This window comes from Temnothorax nylanderi, unplaced genomic scaffold (genome assembly GCF_030848795.1).
Source record: "Temnothorax nylanderi isolate EJ_2023f unplaced genomic scaffold, tnyl_v1.0 TNYL_tig0242_pilon, whole genome shotgun sequence".
Classification (NCBI taxonomy): Eukaryota; Metazoa; Arthropoda; class Insecta; order Hymenoptera; family Formicidae; genus Temnothorax; species Temnothorax nylanderi.
This window is the reverse complement of record NW_027249304.1, coordinates 235,988-257,083: the sequence shown is the minus strand read 5'-3', so window position 1 is coordinate 257,083 and position 21,096 is coordinate 235,988. Positions and strand designations below refer to the sequence as shown.

Sequence of the window (21,096 nt, the reverse complement as noted above, 5' to 3'; positions counted from 1 at the left end):
AAAAAGTTTAAAAGAAAGAAGGAAAGAGGAAGAGAATAGGAGAGTGAATAAACATGGGCAAAAGATGAAAGAATTGACTGATCCGCTTACTGCTTAAGTTATACTGCTTACGTTCTGTATTTTTCTGTGTGAGCCTTACTTGTGCCAAATTTTTATTAAAGAGGTTAAGAATATTATTTAATAAAGTAAATAAGTTTGTTTGTTATTGTATTTATAGACAAATTAGTATATGGTTCTTTACGATATGTATATATATGTATTGCTAATTACTTTGATGTACCACATCATGGATATTATATTATTCATCTGCATTACAGTATTGATTGTCTTCGAAAAGAACAAGATATAATGGATGATTAAGTGTAAAAGGTAAAACTTGCAGTAGCGGTAGAAATTAATAAAAGAGGTAATTTTTAATATCTTGAAATATAAATATATTAAAGTTAGATGCATAGATAATTAAATTTATGAACTTTACAATAGTTTTATAAAATGTATATGGTAATACTTATAATTGATTATAATTTTATGTACAGTTGTAAATATTAAAAAAGAAGAATTAAAAATAGATACTACTAATTTTAAATTTTTGCAAAGTCAATATGCTATCCTTTTTCGATATTATTATAAATTACATATTAGCACGTTGAAGTTAAAGGATATATAAAAACTAATTAGTATATTAGATTATATTAATTTATAGTATAATTATTCTCTCTTTCATATTTCACAGTACATATTTTATGGAAGAGAAAAAGGACAAGAAAAATGAATAAGGATGTTTTAAAAAGTAACAGAACAAATTGAGATTTCATATTTTACGAAACAAATACCCCAGGCATTTCAAACTCCCGCGCAGGGTAAATACATTCTAAAGGCTCAGTCACAATGAGAAAAATAAGGAATAAGATAAAGGAATAAGGAATAAGGCATGTTGCATCTCACTTTAATGTACATGTACTGAAGTGAGATGCGACATTCCCTTATTCCTTATTTCTTTATCTTATTCCTTATTTTTCTCATTGTGACTGAGCCCTTAGAGAATGTATCTCGTACTATTGTCACGGAGATTCTCAAGTATCACAAGTTGTGTGCACGGTGGTTGTCTAGGATGCTAGGTGCCTATAGGGTGCCTAGGATTTCAGATCTTAAACCATCCCTCATATAGCCCTGACCTTGCTCCCTCTGATTATCATTGTGTTTGGATTGAAAAGAGTCGAAAAAGGCAGAGAGAAAGAAAGAGAAGACAGAGAGAAAAAGTGAGAGATAAAAAGAGAGAGGTAAGCCTTAAAATAATAATTAAACTTATATTGTGCATAACTCGTTTACGATGAAGATGATGATAGCGTGCGTGTTTGTTCGTAATTTTTTACTCTTTCTGATTAGATATTACAAAGTTAAAGATGATGAAGAAGAGGAAAAGAAGGAGACAAAGTAAGAGAGAGATAAAGAGAGAAAAAGAGAAAGAGGGGGAGAGAGAAAGCGAGAGAGGGAGAAGGAAGAGACGAGTAAGCCTTAAAATAATAATATTAAACATATATTGTACGTAACTCGTCGACGATGACACAGGTGATAGCGTGTGGGTTCGTAATTTTTTTTTGTTCTCCGTAATTAGATATGACGAAGATAAAGATGACAAACGAAAGGAAAAAAAAAAGAGTCGAGAGAGACAAAGAAAAAGAAAAAAAAGGAAACAGAGAGAAAGAGAGAGAGAGAGAGAGAAGGGGGTAGAGAAGGGAAGAGAGGGGGGAGAGAGAGAGAGAGAATGAGAGAGAGGTAAGCCTTAAAATAATAATTAAACTTATATTGTGTGCAACTTGTCTACGATGAAGATGATGATAGCGTGTTTGTTCGTGACTTTGTTATTCTTTGCGATTAGATATTGCATATATAATTAAAGATAATGAACAAGAAGAAAAGAAAGAGAAAAAGAGAGAAAAATAGAAAGAGAGGCAGGTAAGCTTCAAAATAATAATTAAACTTATATTGTGTGTAACTCGCCCTTAAGAAAATTTACTTAAAAAAACTTAAAATAAACTAGAAAGTTTACCAAAGAAATTACTATTGATAAACTATTGATAAACTAGAAGTGATTTCGAACCAAACTTTAAGTATTTCTATAATATACTTTAAAGGTTACTTTAAGTTAACTCATGCAATTACTATTAATCACCCCAAAAAAAATATTCTGTCATTTAGTGGCTCCCGCTTGATTTTAGAGGATTTTCCTCTGAAATACGGTCTCAAGAAGATATTTTAAAATCTAGAGGAATATCCTCTAACCATGAGACACTAGACTTAAGATTACAGTCCTCTTAATACTAGAGGACACTGATTTCCGATATTCACCTTGAATAAAAAAAAATTATTTATTTCGAAATTTTATTACTATTTTATAACTAAATTTGTTTCTTAAGATGCAGTCTATGATTATAAATATTTTCTCGTATTTGAAAAACACACTTACCTTGGTGGGATTCGAACTCGGGACCTCTGGATCGTGAGCCAACTGCCTTACGTGGTAGACTACTTCTTAATTTGATGTAAGTGTTATATATAGTCTACATATGTCATAACCAGCGCTAATATATAATTTTCCAAAAATCATCTTAAGAAACAAATTCAGTTTAAAAAGAGTAATAAAATTTTGAATTGGGTATATGATATAATATTTCTTAATGTCTCGTGTGGTGCAAATGTGGTAAAAAAGGGAACTTGTCTTTTTAAGTATACTGTTGAAACAACACGCATAAGTTAAAATCAGCTTTAAGTATTACCTTTATAAAAAGTAAAGTTAAAGTATATTTATAAGTATTACGTTTGTTAAAAGTAAATTTAAAGTATATTTGCGACTTGCTTATAAAGTTTTTATTGAGGTTAATAACTTAAAGAAAACTTTACGCTCGGCTGTCAGTATACTATTAGTCTACTATTATACTCTTAGTATACTATTATTACGGCTAGTATACTTTATAATACTTTATAATACTTTAAATAACTTTAAAAAACTTTAAGTAAATTTTCCTAAGGGTCGTCGACGATTAAGGGCCAGTTCCACAAACGTCGGTTAACTCTTAACCTCAGGTTAACTTATCCTTTGTTTTTTTCTAACGTCCCCCTTAGAAAGAGACGAAGAGTGAGTTAACCTAAGGTTAAGAGTTAACCGACGTTTGTGGAACTGGCCCTAAGTTGGTGATAACATGTTTCTTCGTAATGATTTTTCTCCGTGATTAGATGTGATGATAGAGTTAAAGATGACGAACAAGAGGTAAAGCAGGAGACAGAAAAAGAGAGAGAGAGAGAGAGAGAGAGAGAGAGAGAGAGAGAGAGAGAGAAAGAAAGAGAGAGAACGAGAGAGAGAGAGAGAGAGAGAGAGAGAGAGAGAGAGAGAGAGAGAGAGAGAGAGAGAGAGAGAGGCGGGGCCGGAGAGTTAAGAATTCAATTTCGATATCAAAGAGATAAGAAGCATGTTAAAAATTTTGTATATAAAAATTGTACGTATTTTTTTCGAGGTTTTTAATTAATTATTAAAAGTGTATTTATATCGTTGCAAAAAACATAAAATTAATTTAAATAAAGATTTTTCTGTACAAAGTCATTTGAAAGTCATATTGTTATGTATATACCGTTGAATTTTTCTTAATATGTTATTATTAAAGAGCAATAGCGTTGCAAATGTTTTGTGTAATGATATAGAAAAAAAGCTAAATGGCGCGCGCGTAGCGCGCGCTTGTAATGTTCTAGTTATATATAAATAACCAGTACGTTATAGTGAGCTATGTTCTCTTCTAGCTATATTAATTTTTGCCATCATATTGTGACAGCAGGCCATGCACCATTTCTGCTGTGTTTCTGCTGTTATTAGCTCATATGGCTCATGTCCAATTCTTGCTACATTTTTACTATCACATTGTGACTGCATGTTGTGCACGATTTCTGCCGCGTTTCTGCGATTACATTGTGGGCAGCAGATCGTGCTGCTAGAAAATAAGCTTAATGAGGACGCAGGGGACAGGAATCTGCTCGATGGTCATGCTCGGATCTGCTGGCATACTGTCGGCATTCTGCTAGCATTTGGCTATTAGGGAATAGTGTAATAGTAATAGCATAATGTTAAAGCTAAATGGCGCGCGCGAAGCGCGCGCGTCTGTAATGTCTAGTGTCATATATTGAGAGACCGACGTATCTTACGAAGAAGTATCTTAATAAATAAAATTTTTACATTTGTTTGGACTTTACGTCGTAATATCTTCGCTTATTAATTTACCTACTAGATCGATCGATAACAATGCGAGCGCGATATCGAAACTGGCGATACTATAGTATCGCCAATGTCGAAAAAGTGAAAGTTACATTTCTCTGATATATATATATATATATATTGAGATATATTGAGAGACGTCGACGTTAGTAGAAATATCTTAATATAAAATTTTCGCATTTCGACTTTGCGTCGCAATATCTCCGCTCGTAGGACACGTAGCGGAAAAATAAAAACACGTTGGCCTTTGGCCAACTCGAACGTGCGTATCCCATACGTATAAAAGTAAAGTACCAGTTCAAATACAGATAGCGAATTGGTTTCAGTCATAAAATGTTCCATAATTTATGTGCTTTTAAAATATGCACAATGAGATTTCCGTGCTTATTCCCTTTCGCCGACCTGAACGTGAATACCCCATACGTACAAGAGTAAAGAACCAGTTTAAATACAGATAGCGAATTGATTTTAGTTTTAAAATGTTTCACATATTATATGCTTTTAAATTATGCATAATGAGATTTCTGTGCTCATCCCTTTCAGCCGATCCAAATGTAAGCACCCTATACATACAAGAGTAAAGTACTAATTCAAATATAGATAGCAAATTGGTTTTAGTCTTAAAATGTTCCACAATTTATATGCTTTTAAAATATGCACAATGAAATTTCTGTGCTCATCCCCTTCAGCCGACCTAAACGTAAGCACCCTATACATATAAGAGTAAAGTACCAGTTCAAATACAGATAGCGAATTGGTTTTAGTCTTAAAATGTTCCATAATTTATATGCTTTTAAAATATGCACAATGAGATTTCTGTGCTCATCCCCTTCAGCCAACTCAAACGTAAGCACCCTATACATACAAGAGTAAAGTATCAATTCAAATACAAATAGCAAATTGGTTTTAGTCTTAAAATGTTCCACAATTTATATGCTTTTAAAATATGCACAATGAGATTTCTGTGCTCATCCCCTTCAGCCGACTCAAACGTAAGCACCCTATACATACAAGAGTAAAGTATCAATTCAAATACAAATAGCAAATTGGTTTTAGTTTTAAAATGTTTCACAATTTATATGCTTTTAAAATATGCACAATGAGATTTCCGTGCTTATTCCCTTTTGTCGACCTGAACGTGAATACCCCATACGTACAAGAGTAAAGTACCAGTTCAAATATAGATAGCGAATTGATTTTAGTCTTAAAATGTTCCACAATTTATATGCTTTTAAAATATGTACAATGAGATTTCTGTGCTCATCCCCTTCAGCCGACTCAAACGTAAGCACCCTATACATACAAGAGTAAAGTATCAATTCAAATACAAATAGCAAATTGGTTTTAGTTTTAAAATGTTTCACAATTTATATGCTTTTAAAATATGCACAATGAGATTTCCGTGCTTATTCCCTTTTGTCGACCTGAACGTGAATACCCTATACGTACAAGAGTAAAGTACCAGTTCAAATATAGATAGCGAATTGATTTTAGTCTTAAAATGTTCCACAATTTATATGCTTTTAAAATATGCACAATGAGATTTCTGTGCTCATCCCCTTCAGCCGACCCAAACGTAAGCACCCTATACATACAAGAGTAAAGTACCAATTCAAATACAGATAGCAAATTGGTTTTAGTCTTAAAATGTTCCACAATTTATATGCTTTTAAAATATGCACAATGAGATTTCCATGCTTATTCTCTTTCGCCGAGCTGAACGTGAGTACTCCATACGTACAAGAGTAAAGTACCAGTTCAAATACAGACAGCGAATTGGTTTTTTGTCTTATAATGTTCCATAATTTATGTGTTTTTAAAAACACTACAAAAAAGCGTGATATTCGTACAAAATTACCTTTTTCAAAAAAATGCGCCAAGTACACGCATAGTAGTATATATGTATTATGTTGTTACCTCGAAAAAAACAAAGTGGTAGTATTATACCTCGAAATAACATCCTGTACATACTGTTTATAAAATGCGTAATACTACAAAAAGGCGTGATATCTATACAAAATTACCTTTTTTAAAAATGCATATTTACCCTATTATATATAAATAAAGCAAATTATAATTTTGAAAGAAAAAATTTAATAAATATTTTTAACTGTAGAAACGTAAAAAATACGTTTCTTAAATCATGATTTAAATCATATTTTAAACACATTTTTGTTCAAACGTTTCTTAATGGTTCTTTACGGTTATGAAACTAACTATATATACGTTCAAAAAACGTATAACTAATATTATGTGCTACCTGGGTTTTTTACGAGCAGAATCAATCACTATTTGTACTTGCGTTTGGGAATAATTTGTACTGTAAAAATATAAAGTTTTATTAGTAGAATCAATCACTACTTGTACACTCGGGATAATTTGTGAAAATATAAAGTTTTAGATTTTGTATCTTTACCGTTCGTTCGGAAACTACCCTCGATTTTCTCTACTTTAAAGTATTTAAAAAAATTTAAAGATTTTAAAAGTAGGGGAGACCGGGGTTAACTCAACACTATTTTTTCAAAGGTAATTTTTAATATTTAATTAAAATTTTTAGGCAAATTTAATGGTATATATTTAAAGAGTGTTCCTTCAGGTACAAAATTGATTCAGAAAGTTTTGCTGTACGTCGCTCTGTTTTGCCGCCAGGAAAGGAAAAATGACGCAAAGACAAATTTTCGAATTGAAAAATGCCGGGGCAAACTCGACACCCCGCCGGGGCAAACTCAACACTTTGTCTGATCGACACAATTTGATTTGGAACTTATTTTTTACTGTCTGAAAATAAAAATACATTGTTTATTGTGTATTTAAAAAGTACAAAAATTCGGAATAAAGTAGCTAGAACAATCATTTGAAATCATGAGAACAAAAATTGTTGAACTTTCAATTATCTTCATCTAAACTCATGTCTGAAAAACAATTAATACAGGTAAACTCACGATCGGACGTACGCATACATTTGTCATGATGAGCCATACGGCTGCATGACAAGCATCGTTTGTTACTGGGAGCCGATGAAACGGCGTGGTATTGACTTTGCCTCGGACGTCGTTTTTTACTTTTGTCACTTCAAAAATATGAAAATTTTGAAAATATCTAAAAACGATTATCGGATTCATATAGAGCATCAAATTTTCCATGAAAATCACTTACATATAGGTTTGCAAGATTAAAGCTTGATGAAAGAGTAGAAATTTTCGAGAGATCAGAAAAATTACTTTTCACCATCAAAAATGCTTATGTCGCGCTAAAAATTACACCATAACTCAGAATGTCATCAAATCCTGTTGATAATACTAGCACATAAAGACGCATTTACAGTAGGAAAGGCAAGTTTTTACGATAGATTTAAATTAGCAAAAAGTCTAGTGTCAAGTTTGCCTCAATGTCGACTTAGCCCCGGTCTTCCCTACATAATTTTAGAGTTATTTTAATCGACCCAGCAACTAATTCCTTTAATATATTTTACTTCTGTCATGATGCTAATACCCCCATTCTTTATTCATTTGGTTGATATTCGTAGTCGGATCTCATTTTTATGATCGTCTTAAGTACAATCTTAAGATAAGTCAATCACAAAGCATTTTAAGACATTACTTAAGATGGTCTTGAAATAAGATTTGACTATAAATAACGGGCTATTAAATTAAATTGTATTATGTAAATATATATTTTCTTTTACAGGTCTTCTGGGAAAAAAAAAATATATATATATATATATATAATCCGGCTGCTCTTTGGCGCTATATAACGGCTGCCACAAGCGCTGGCAAACATTGGCTGCTATTAGCGCTAAATTTTGGCTGTTTACGGCTATAGTTTTAAAAAAGCTGCATTAGCAGTCATAGAAAAACATCTTATTTTTAACAACTAACATGTCTGTACACACAAAAAAATACATTACTTTAATGCCTACAGACAGAAATATAATTGTCCAGGGCCAATGGCTGATGGACATACATGTGGATCATTTCCATCGACTTTTACAAAATTGTTCCGATTATAGACCGGTAGAAACACGGCAATTGCCTGATACAATTCAATCTGTATCACAAGATAAAAAACACATTCAAATATTGTATAGTAGTTCGTCACATTGGGTGTGTAGTTATTATGATTGGAAAAAGTTGGTAAGAAATAATTTATACAAGCAACATAATATAGATGCATATTTTACATAAAAGCAATGTCTGACAATGTTTATATATATATTAACAACTTCAGACACATTTCTTTATAAGGTGTAATTTTTTTCTGTTAAGATTAAGATGCGTAATACTACAAAAAGGCGTGATATCCGTACAAAATTACCTTTTTCAAAAAAAGGTAAAAAAAAGGCGCCAAGTACACGCATAGTAGTATATATGTATTATGTTGTTACCTCGAAAAAAACAAAGTGGTAGTATTATACCTCGAAATAACACCCTGTACATACTGTTTATAAAATGCGTAATACTACAAAAAGGCGTGATATCCGTACAAAATTACCTTTTTTAAAAAAAAGGTAAAAAAAGGCGCCAAGTACACGCATAGTAGTGTATATGTTGTTACCTCGAAAAAAAAAAACAGTGGTAATATTATACCTCAAAAAAATCTAAGTAACAAGTGGTAGACCTAATCTTTGTATCTCGAAAAATCTCGAAAAAACCTAAGCAGTAGTATCTTTACCTAAAAAAAACCGAAGTAACAAGTGGTAGACGTAATCTTTGTATCTCGAAAAATCTTGAAAAAACCTAAGCAGTAGTATTTTTATTTAAAAAAAATTATAACTCAAGTGATACACACCTTATTAAAGATGAGTCGCGCTTCAAGTGATCTATTACAATTACAAAAAAGAAATGATATCTCTTTTTAAATTACAGCGCCAATTACAGAGAGAATATACATTGAGAATCTTTGTATTTCGAAAAATCTCGAAAAAAACCTAAGCAGTAGTATTTTTATTTCCAAACATGTTGTTACCTAGAAAAAAACAGTGGTAATATTATACCTCAAAAAAATCTAATTATATATATACCTTAACAAAATTATTATTATATCACGAAATTGCGTTACCAAACTCAATCCAAGTGATATATATTTCAAAAAATTATCTCACAAAATTGTCTCACAAAAATTGTCTCACAAAATTGTCTGATAAAAATTGTCTCACAAAATTGTCTCACAAAAATTGTCTCACAAAATTGTCTCACAAAAATTGTCTCACAAAATTATTAAATTACAAAATTGTTACTTTATTCAATCCAAGTGATATCTACCTCGAAAAAACCTAAATAACAAGTGGTATCTATTTAAAAAAAAAATATGTGAAATCTTTTAATACTGCGCCAATTACAAAGAGAGAATATATATATTATATATATACCTTAACAAAATTATTATTATATCACGAAATTGCGTTACCAAACTCAATCCAAGTGATATATATATTTCAAAAAAATATATGAAATCTTTCTTTAAATTACGCCAACTACAAAGAGAATATATATATTGCTTTGAAAAATAATTGTAGTGCAACTACTCTTAAAAATAAAACAAAATTGTGTTACCTAACTCAACCCAAGTGGTATGTATCTTTGTATTCCTGAGGATCTTTCTATCAAACCCAAGTGGTAGTAGTTTTAATTCTCCTTGATAAAATTATAATATTACAAAGAATCATTAATCATTTTAATCACAAAGAATTAAAGAGGTAACATTATAAAAATAAAAATATTTAATTAAAATAAAATAAATAAATTTTCTTGTAAAAAACTTGGCGCTGCTTTTTTAAAATCTATCCAGACAAATTTGCATCGCGCATAAACATAAGCGTAAGAAATTGATTGTTTCAGATATATGTGCAAAGGAAATAGACCAATCCATCTCTTTATGCATATGCTTATGCACCTATGGCAAGTTTGCTGGATAGACTTTATTAACCCTTAAATGCCACCCGGGGTCCAGCGGACCCCCAGACCCTTTACAATGATATATTTTTAAATGTTCCCCCAAAAATGGAGCTCAGCTCCCATTGATGATAGTTGATGTGATTGACCTACCCGGTTGTACACTTAGCAGTACTCAGTTTATTTAATTTTTTAAATTGTAAAGGGTCTGGGTCCGCTGGACCCGGGTGGCATTTAAGGGTTAATAAAGGTCTATCCAGACAAACTTGCATAGGTGCATAAGCATATGCATAAAGAGATGGATTGGTCTATTTCCTTTTGCACATATATCTGAACCAATCAATTTCTTACGCTTATGTTTATGCGCGATGCAAATTTGTCTGGATAGACTTTAAAAAAGCAGCGCCAAGTTTTTTACAAGAAAAATTATTTATTTTATTTTAATTAAATATTTTTATTTTATAATGTTACCTCTTTAATTCTTTGTGATTAAAATGATTAAATGATTCTTTGTAATATTATAATTTTATCAAGGAGAATTAAAACTACTACCACTTGGGTTGATAGAAAGATCCTCAGGAATACAAAGATACATACCACTTGGGTTGAGTTAGTAACACAATTTTGTTTTATTTTTTAAGAGTAGTTGCACTACAATTATTTTTCAAAGCAATATATATATTCTCTTTGTAGTTGGCGTAATTTAAAGAAAGATTTCATATATTTTTTGAAATATATATATCACTTGGATTGAGTTTGGTAACGCAATTTCGTGATATAATAATAATTTTGTTAAGGTATATATATAATATATATATTCTCTCTTTGTAATTGGCGCAGTATTAAAAGATTTCACATATTTTTTTTTTAAATAGATACCACTTGTTATTTAGGTTTTTTCGAGGTAGATATCACTTGGATTGAATAAAGTAACAATTTTGTAATTTAATAATTTTGTGAGACAATTTTTGTGAGACAATTTTGTGAGACAATTTTTGTGAGACAATTTTGTGAGACAATTTTTATCAGACAATTTTGTGAGACAATTTTTGTGAGACAATTTTGTGAGATAATTTTTTGAAATATATATCACTTGGATTGAGTTTGGTAACGCAATTTCGTGATATAATAATAATTTTGTTAAGGTATATATATAATTAGATTTTTTTGAGGTATAATATTACCACTGTTTTTTTCTAGGTAACAACATGTTTGGAAATAAAAATACTACTGCTTAGGTTTTTTTCGAGATTTTTCGAAATACAAAGATTCTCAATGTATATTCTCTCTGTAATTGGCGCTGTAATTTAAAAAGAGATATCATTTCTTTTTTGTAATTGTAATAGATCACTTGAAGCGCGACTCATCTTTAATAAGGTGTGTATCACTTGAGTTATAATTTTTTTTAAATAAAAATACTACTGCTTAGGTTTTTTCAAGATTTTTCGAGATACAAAGATTACGTCTACCACTTGTTACTTCGGTTTTTTTTAGGTAAAGATACTACTGCTTAGGTTTTTTCGAGATTTTTCGAGATACAAAGATTAGGTCTACCACTTGTTACTTAGATTTTTTTGAGGTATAATATTACCACTGTTTTTTTTTTCGAGGTTAAATAAACGTCAAATAAACGTTAAATAAATATTTTCTCTAAATCACTATTTCAAATAAATGTCAAATAAACGTTAAATAAATATTTAATAAACATTAAATAAATATTATTTTTACAATGAATTGTACAATGTATAATTAATGAAAAATAAATATTAAAAAAACATTTAAAAAACATTGTCTGCTGCTTGGGGGGGGGGGGTGAAGAGGTGAACTGTCTGAAGAGGAGCTGAACTAAGAGAGGGAACCCTGTGATGTCGCGATTTATATAGGAAAGTTCAAAGGATGGAAGGGGTGGATTTCGTTGTGGGATGTGTCTGGTTTTCGTTTACAGGATTTCTCGTTGGCGGGATGTTTCTCACCCAAGAGGTGGATTTTTGAGTTTTCGCCTATCCTGGAAAGCTAGAGACGGTTATCGATTTTTACGGCTGTTCATTGGTGAGTCTTCTCGTAAGGCCCCCACTGTCTTATTGGGGCTGCAACCCATCGCTTCTTCCAGTGACTCATCTTGTTTTTCGATTATCGCTGATTTCTCTTTTATTAGGCTCTAGGTCCCTTATTTATCTCGCGATCCTATCTTTGTGTTAACAGACAATGCATACCCCACAATCTTAATGATGGGTTCAATGCAAACAGAAACTTCCGCCACGTGTATTTACAGGCTCGTCTTAGGCCTTGTTTCTGTTTGTCGGAAACATCGTACGAACAATTTTAGAAGGCTCGTTCGATGCAATAAAGATCTTCATCAAACTCTGTCTGGGATTAAGGCCCCTTTGGCGCGTCGTGTCGCCGGGTTTATAGTTATGGACCAGACAAAGCTGATAAAAATCCGATCACGTATGCCCCGTCTGTCAGTAATTCATCTGGAAGGTCGCTTTTAGTCGCCTAAACAAATAGGTAGTTTGATCATAAAAAAAGGAATGTGAAGAGATCAAAGCTCACTCGCCGATCGATAACCGTCCGTGCTCAGTTTACTTATCTTAATCTTAAGGGCTATCTTAGCCCTTCAATTCAATTCAATTTTCTATAAATTGAAAAATATCACTTTTTTATCGACTGAAGTTCAATTCCGTCGTATACAATTCTTTGAGATTCACTCAATTATTTCCTAAAAAATTGGAAAAATTTTGTAACCGATTTCCAAAAAGATCGGTAACGAAAAATTATACACTTTATGGCACTCCCCGGGAAATTCTACCCCTGTTTTATATACAATTCTTTAAAATTCGGTCAATTATTTCCCGAAAAATTGAAAAAATTTCGGATACCGGTTCCCAAAAAAATCGGTAACGAAAAACTATACAGTTTATAGCACTCCCCGGGAAATTCTACCCCTGTTTTATAAAAGATAAATACGTTTATTGACTCCCCTCAGGGTTGCAAGGCGTTTTGTAGGGATGTTCCCAACCCTTTATTCAATTCTCATTCAATACTACCCTTCTCCTCTCACTTAACCCTTTGGACCAACGGCTTAATGTCTCTTTCCGAAAGACGGAGCCCAGTTTGCTCCGCACAAGAGCCTATCTTGCACGGAGGGCGCAGCTTTCGGAAAAAACATTCCATGTTTACATGGCTCTAGTGGACTCGAACCTGGTTCTTCAGATTACAAGTCTGGCGCTCTACCACTAGACCACACTGCCGCCACCCCTGTTTTATATACAATTTTTTAAGATTCGATCAATTATTTCCCGAAAAATTCGAAAAATTTCTGATACCGGTTTCCAAAAAGATCGGTAACGAAAAATTATACATTTTATGGCACTCCCCGGGAAATTCTACCCCTGTTTTATATACAATTCCTTAAGATTCGGTCAATTATTTCCCAAAAAATTGAAAAAATGTCGGATACCGGTTCCCAAAAAGATTGGTAGCGAAAAACTATACACTCTATAGCACTCCCCGGAAAATTCTACCCCTATTTTATATACTTTTGGTAAAAATTCGGTCGAATAGTTTAAAAGTGTATAAAGAACAGACATACAGACATATAGACATTCTATTTTTGTATATAGAGATGTGTGTGTGTGTGTGTGTGTGTGTGTGTGTGTGTGTGTGTGTGTGTGTGTGTGTGTGTGTGTGTCTAATATAAAATAAGAATAATAAAAGTCTAAAATATAAATGTGTTGAACTATAAACAAATATTTAGAAATATTTGTAATATTAAATTTAATGTATTTTTCAGAACAAATCCTTGCAATTAGTACAAACGTGCGGGTTATGTGAAATGATCTGTGATCAACCAGATCATTTCACCCTTGCTTGAAAGAATACAAGCGGTGTACAACTGATCCTAATACGTTGTACTTTTATCCCTTATTAGGTAAATTATAGCTTTTATTATTATTAGAGTCCCTCTAATCAGAGTCTGGCCAACTTGCAGTTCTGACAAAATTCTGTGAGAGAGAAGGATATAAGAAAGAAAGAGAAAGCGATTTACATACATATCGCTTTCTCTTTCTCTCTTATATCTTTTTCTCTTTCTGTTTCTCTTGCTTTTGCCAAGAAATGGCGAACCAATCAAAAGTTGCTACTGTATGGCCAGACTTTGATTAGAAGGACTCTAATTATATTATTATATTTAAGGCTTTTGTCCTCGCTTCTATCTTTGTTATTTATTTCTTTAATATTTTATTTTATTTTATTTTTTTAGAATTTTTGGCATGCTATTTCTCGCTTCTCTAACGTCATCCAAACAAGGATAGAAGCGGCGAGTAGGCAGGAGCCTTAAGATAAAGCAAGATGTTTTTAAATCATATTTTGCAGATGATGGAGTGACCATAGTCAGGAAAAGCAGAATGCCGAACAATGAAGAACAAGTGGTAGCGACGCGATTGTACGAGAAGAATATAAGTAATAATTTATATAAGCTGGTTCGTGCGCGCGCGGCTGGTTCTACATATATAATCAGTCGTATGTCGGAATGCAGCCGATGGTCCAATGAGAGAATTTCTCTTTTGAAAACGAATTTTCCTCATTGGACCAACGGCTACATTCTGATATCCGACTTCGACATATGACTAATTGTAGAACCGGCCGTGAGAATCATATAGAAATAATAATGTAAAACAATTTTTTTTATTATTTATAATGTATTTTAATTTTATATTATAGATTCATTAAGTCGAAACGGGAAGGAGTATTATCTGAAGTGCAAAATGCTTTATTAAAGAAGTCCCAAAGAAATTCAAATAAAGGCGTAAGGGCCAGGCTGAATCACGACGATGAAGAAACTCTTCTTTTGGAGGTCCAGTTATGAGAGGCTCTTTGGAACTATAAACTTCTGCTAATACAACGAAACGTAAGGATCACGAAAAATTTGTGGCAGGAAGTGGCAAATGCCTTGAACGGAAAAATTACGGCCGACGAGAAGCAAAAGCAAAATTTAAAAGCCTTTACGACACGTATCGACGAATAATTAGATCGGGAGCTTGCGCCAGTGGATCTAGAAAAGATAGTGGAAAGAAGTGGGCTTATTATGATTCAATGGAATTTATGCGAGATTCTTGCTTGTTGAAAACGTATAAGAATGATATATTTTATATAAATGTTAAAGGTATTATATTTAGTATAATCTATAATAAAATAATTTTAATTTCTATAGCACAGTGAACATCGAAGACACAATGGGCAATTTTGGAGATAATGGCGAAAACGCAGAAAACATTGAACCAAGTATGTATTAATACTCGCAAATCGTCGCGTCGCGTAAAAGAGTCACGGTCGGTCTCGCTCTGCGTGTACTTGGCGCGAGACACTACCGTGTTTCTTGATAAAAAAATATTCCGTGGTATTGTGTGTACAAGTATTAAAAGAAAATAGTTAATGTTTATAATGTATTTTTTTTATTATGGGTCTCGGAACAAAAAAAGAAGAGGCGATCCTGAGGCGTGTACCAACGCCATAGAACGAATTGCAAGTGCAATATGCGATAATAACGACGTGCCTACTGATCTTCCGCCTCCTCCAGTTCTAGACGAAGTTGATTCTTTCTTGTCGATGTTAGGGTGCCAGCTGCGAGAACTAGTATTACGTAAACGACGAGAGATAATGAAAATAATTTTGGATGTAACATACGATGCTTTGGCAGAACAGTGTGAATAATATCTATGCTTCTATTTATTAATATAGTTTGTAATGTAATAATAATTTTAGTTTAGAAATAAAATACTATTAAATGTCATATTGTTTTTTATTTTTAAAAAATCAAATTCAAAATTGTTATTAATGTAATAAATCATCATAAAAGCAGATTGAATGACACATAAATACGTAAACAATGCAAATTAATAATTAAAATATGATGGTCATATGTACAAATATTAACAATGGTCGAATTGCCACGATACAGCTTCTTCACTGTTGAAATATCTGCAGAATTCTTCTCAAATTTCTCTAGCTCGACGACTACTGTTATTAGTACCGCATTTATTTATGTCACGAAGTCCACTATTTTCAATGCATTTTCTCCAAGAACCAGGAATTAAACCATTTGGACCATCTTGATCAACCATTGATGGAGGAACATATTGATTCTCACCAATATCTTGTAAGCGCAGCCAATTATGGAGACATACTATTGCTTGAACTATTTTCATTATTTTTTCAATAATGCAAATAATTGGTCGCTTCAAAATTCTCCATATCTACTCACTAGAATGCCAAAAGTGTTTTCAATTGTCCTTCTAGCACGACTGAGACGATAATTGAAAATTGTTCGATCTTTATTTAAATATTCTCTTCCTGGATAAGGTCGAAGTAAATAATCCGATAGTTGAAAAGCTTCATCGCCCACAAGAATATAAGGTAAAGGTTGTACATCCGAAGTAATAGGTTCTGGTTCCGGTAAATTCATTTGTTTATGATGAAATGATTGACCAATCAAGGAATCCTTAAAAATACCACCATCACTGCGTCGACCGTAAGCTCCAATGTCCACGCAATGTAAAAATATACTTTGCATTGCATATTCCAAGCAATACAATGCTGTGACAATTTTTATAATTGAAATACGATGAACCCGCATTGTCAGGACACTGAAGAAATTAATGGCTTTAGTTTTATAATGTTTCAGTTTTATAATGGATTCAGTTTTATAATGTTTGTATATATTAATCTCAAAAATTTAGAATTGTTCTAGGTTTATACATTTCAATTTAATAAATATTCAAAATTAAGGCTCCTGTTTACTCGCTACTTCTACCCTTGTTTGATTGAAGCGAGAAATCGCATGCCAAAAATTCTTGCGGTATACGTTGAAATAAAAATCAGCAAATCGATTCAGCACATTTGTAAAATATACCGAACACTTTCCTTTGGCTATAATAATCACTAAATAGCCGTAGAATTCTTGATATGCGATTTCTCGCTTTTGACGTCATCAAACAAAGATAGAAGCAGCGAGTAGGCTGAAGTCTTAATCCATTAATTCCAAGTTTTATTTGATCGCAATTTGCAATTCGTAACAAAATATTGATATAAAAAAATACCCCCAACATTTAACTCGTATTAATAAGCATAATATGGGCTCATACTTGTATCAAGATATGTTTTCCGTCAATTGCTCCGACACAATGTTTGAAATTCCATAAATCTTCAAAATCATGTGCAATGTCTAACCAATTTTCCTTGGTTATAAAAGAAGGAAGTACTTTCTTTTTTGAAGGCTACTCCATATAGCATTACATGTTTCGTAAATAATGTTGCTCACAGTTGTTAAACCAATGAGATATTGGTAAGACATAGAAGTCATGGAATCACCAGATGCCAAGAATCTGTTCAATATAAATTGTAAATATTTATTAAGGAGGTTGGTTGCCGGCAGGGGAAAGCCTAAAGGTGTGTTTTCGTCGCGTGAAATAAACGAGTTTTAGCAAATAAATATGTGGAATGCATTTAATAATTAGCTGTTTTTTTCGTAAGAAATATTTTTATTAGATTGATATAAAATATTTCATAAAAGATTTAAAAATATTTTAAATATGTTTTATGAAATATTTTTGAAAATGTATGAAAAATTTTTTACAAAATATTTCTGCAATTACAAAATTTTTTTTATCAATTATGAAATCTTTCATAAAATGATTGGAAATATTTCAAAAATTCTCCATAAAACATTTTTAGCAATACATCGAAAATTTTTCTTGAAATTTTACAACAAATATTTTAGAAATCTTTGTGTAATATCTGTGCATTTTGAACAAGTAAATTAAAAATTTACTCATTTGCCGTTTTTATATTTATTTGAATATTTATTATTCAGTTACGTCGTGTAAATAAATTAATTTATTAAAATAACATCTTTTTATTGAGCTCGTACCGTTGCACGTTGGCCCATTTACCACACTGTTATTAATATTCATTATAGGTGTATCAAAATTTTTGTTACATTGTTTTAGGCTAACCTTATTGTCAATGATAGTCGTTCTTCAGCAGAAATCGGCTCTCGAATCACCGTTTGTTTGGTGATTAGAGGAACAACTAAAAGTAATAGTTCTTCGAATTGCGTTGCCGTCATGCGAAAGTAGTTTCTGAATCGACTTTCGTGTAATGATACAACCGGAAAAAATGCATTATAAAATCCATGAGTGTGGCGTTCTTGAAATATTGGCTCAACACAAAAGCGCTTTTGATGATAAAAGCGCTTTTCTGTTTGTTTTTGTAATTCGCGAATCGCTAGTATTGCAAGTATTTTTTTTCGCTTATTTTCCTTTTTTTTCTTGATGATTGCCATGCACTTCTTTAGCCACGTATAATATTTGTATGCAAACGACATTTCCGATGTTGATACGTATTGATCTGTATATATTGATGCTTTTTATTTTTTAATATGTAGTTGAAGTTTGGAGCGTTCTTGGAGCAAAAATTAAAATGCATTTTGTTCCGAAAAATACAAGTAGGGGAGACCGGGGCCTAACCGTCGCCGGGGTTGAACCGTCAAATCAAATATCTCGGAACCTGTATATTGTGCGAACTCGCTATTAACATTGTAAACGCTGCTTATGGTACCCATGTGACCAACGGAGTTTCGGCAGGTTACCTGCCGTGTTATGATTTTTACGAGGGCAAACGTGTTTTCGGAAGGTGAAAGTTACATTTTCTGCGCGTGGAAATTTTGTAATATCTGCAATAATATTTGCTCTCCAAATCTCGAGGTACGTGATTATAAAGAGTAATGCATGCTGAACACGAATCCAGTGTAGTTTTTTCATTATCGTTGATGTCTAATATTTCGTGGGCGATCAAACCTGAAACTTGTGTTTGGGGTTAATCCGTCAGTAAGCAGTCCGGGTGCATTTCCAAGGCATTTCCGGGCATTTCCAGGCTCACTGCATATGGAATATGGATGAGACGGGAATTACAACCGTTCAGACACCGAATAGAGTCATCGGACGTCGAGGAGTGAAACAAGTCGGGCGAGTGACTTCTGCGGAAAGAGGAACCCTCGTAACTATTTTTTGATAACGTTTCGCATAAAAATTTTAAATAAATTTTTATATTTTTCTCTTAAAAAACAATTATTAAGATGTATCCTATCATTTTTCAGGATTAGATGTACGTATATGTATTGAAAATGCAGTGTGACGGTTAAACCCCGGCATTTTTGAGATTTCAATTTTTCCACCGTTGTCGTTTTTTCTCTATACCGGTTAAACAAAGCGACGTAGATAAAAATTTCCTATATAAATTTTGTAGCTAAAGGTTCACTCTTTACAGTGGTATACCACATTTAACTACAATTATTTATTTTCTTGTTAAAAATCGGCACCGAAAAAAAACTGACGGTTAGGCCCCGGTCTCCCCTACGATGACAATATTTAAGATCCGTGAAAGTAAAAAAAAAATTTAGATTCAAGGTCCGAAAGTGCCTCGTTCAGTCGGAAATAGCAGCGCGTACTTGTATAAATGAGATTAAAAATTCTAAGTGGTCCTTCCTGCGTTGTGCCAAAATCTTTGTGCCAAAAGGTAAAAGTGCGAGGGCAATATTTAAGATCTCAGAAAATAAGAAAAAAATAGTTTGTATTTTGGCACATGTTTTGTATCGATAATATATTTTTATTAACACGACTATGTTTTATTTTTATTACACTGTTATTATTTTTTTGTCTTCTAATTAATTGTATTTATAAATAGTTAACGTTATCATTTCTTTAATTCACACGGTTTATTCATTTTTTCCCGTAACTTTACAATACATGGTTGAGATGCTATTGCTTTTCTTAATTTTCTAGTTGTTACTATCACTTTTTTCTGAACGCAATGTTTTAATTTTGCTCGTGTATAATTAGAATATAGGAATTGGAAAATTGAGGAAAGATTTCAGAATGGCAAAATAGCTTGGTACTTAGGGGAGAGGCAGGGGGGGGGTAGCTTCAGAATAAAGGGAAATTCTACACTACATAATTAATACTATATTTTTCACAAGCGGCAAAATTTATCCGATATAGACATCCAGAATATCAGCAGATTCGAAGTGAGAGATCTTTAAATGTGGCCAAAAATTTTAAAATAAAATTTAAAGAAAGTCGAGATATCCGCCATCACAGAAATGTTAGAAAATTTAATATTTTATCACTAATCCCCTATGTGATCGAAATTTCGAGACCGTTGTTCAATTTCTGGCGGCCTTTGTCGTCAATTGGGACGTATTGATGAACGTGCGAGAAGTCTTCTCTCATGCGAGAGAGGGTGAATCGCGCGCGCAGTCAGGGTGCGTGATGATCTGCCATTCCGCTTTTTATTTCTCCCGTCACTCCAGTGATGGTATACAGTGTCATGACCGCGAGGGGCTCCGTCCTGGTGAAAGCAAGCAATAGCAGCAGCAACAGCAGCAACGGTAACGAAGGTGAACCAGCTTCTGAGAGAGTACCGGTAGCGGAGGGTGCGGCTTCAGTCACATATATACGATAATGTTCGATAAGCGCGGACAGGTGCGCGTGACACTTCGAAAACTAATCTCCGAGCGATGCAAAACTCAATGAGGGTAAATAAATAGGATAAAAATAGGAGAGCAAAAACTAAGGTGATTTTTGCCGTAAGGATGATCATCTTCTTCGCATGTCTATAATGACGGAATCTAATCCTTAGAATTATCAAAATTATTGCGAATGAGTGCGCGTATACATTTTCGTATATATATTCGAAGGATCGAATGGCTTCTCTTGTCAAGGGTAACGCATATTAAAGTTTATTGTCGCTTCATGATATATATGTATCCATAATTAAGAGCTCATACGAGATATCGTCGCCATTGCCGTCATTGCCGCCGCTGCGCTGCCACCGCTGCCACCACCATCCGCCATCGTCGTCGGCGTCGTTGCCGTCGCCGCCACTGCC

The 21,096-nt window shown here is 32.9% G+C and overlaps 2 pseudogenes; one reads left to right on the top strand and one right to left on the bottom strand.

Moving 5' to 3' along the window:
- Positions 1 to 14,558: 14,558 nt before the first annotated feature.
- LOC139779818 (uncharacterized) lies at positions 14,559 to 15,943 on the top strand (annotated as a pseudogene).
- Positions 15,944 to 16,082: 139 nt separating this feature from the next.
- LOC139779802 (uncharacterized) lies at positions 16,083 to 19,556 on the bottom strand (annotated as a pseudogene).
- Between the last annotated feature and the right edge of the window lie 1,540 nt (positions 19,557 to 21,096).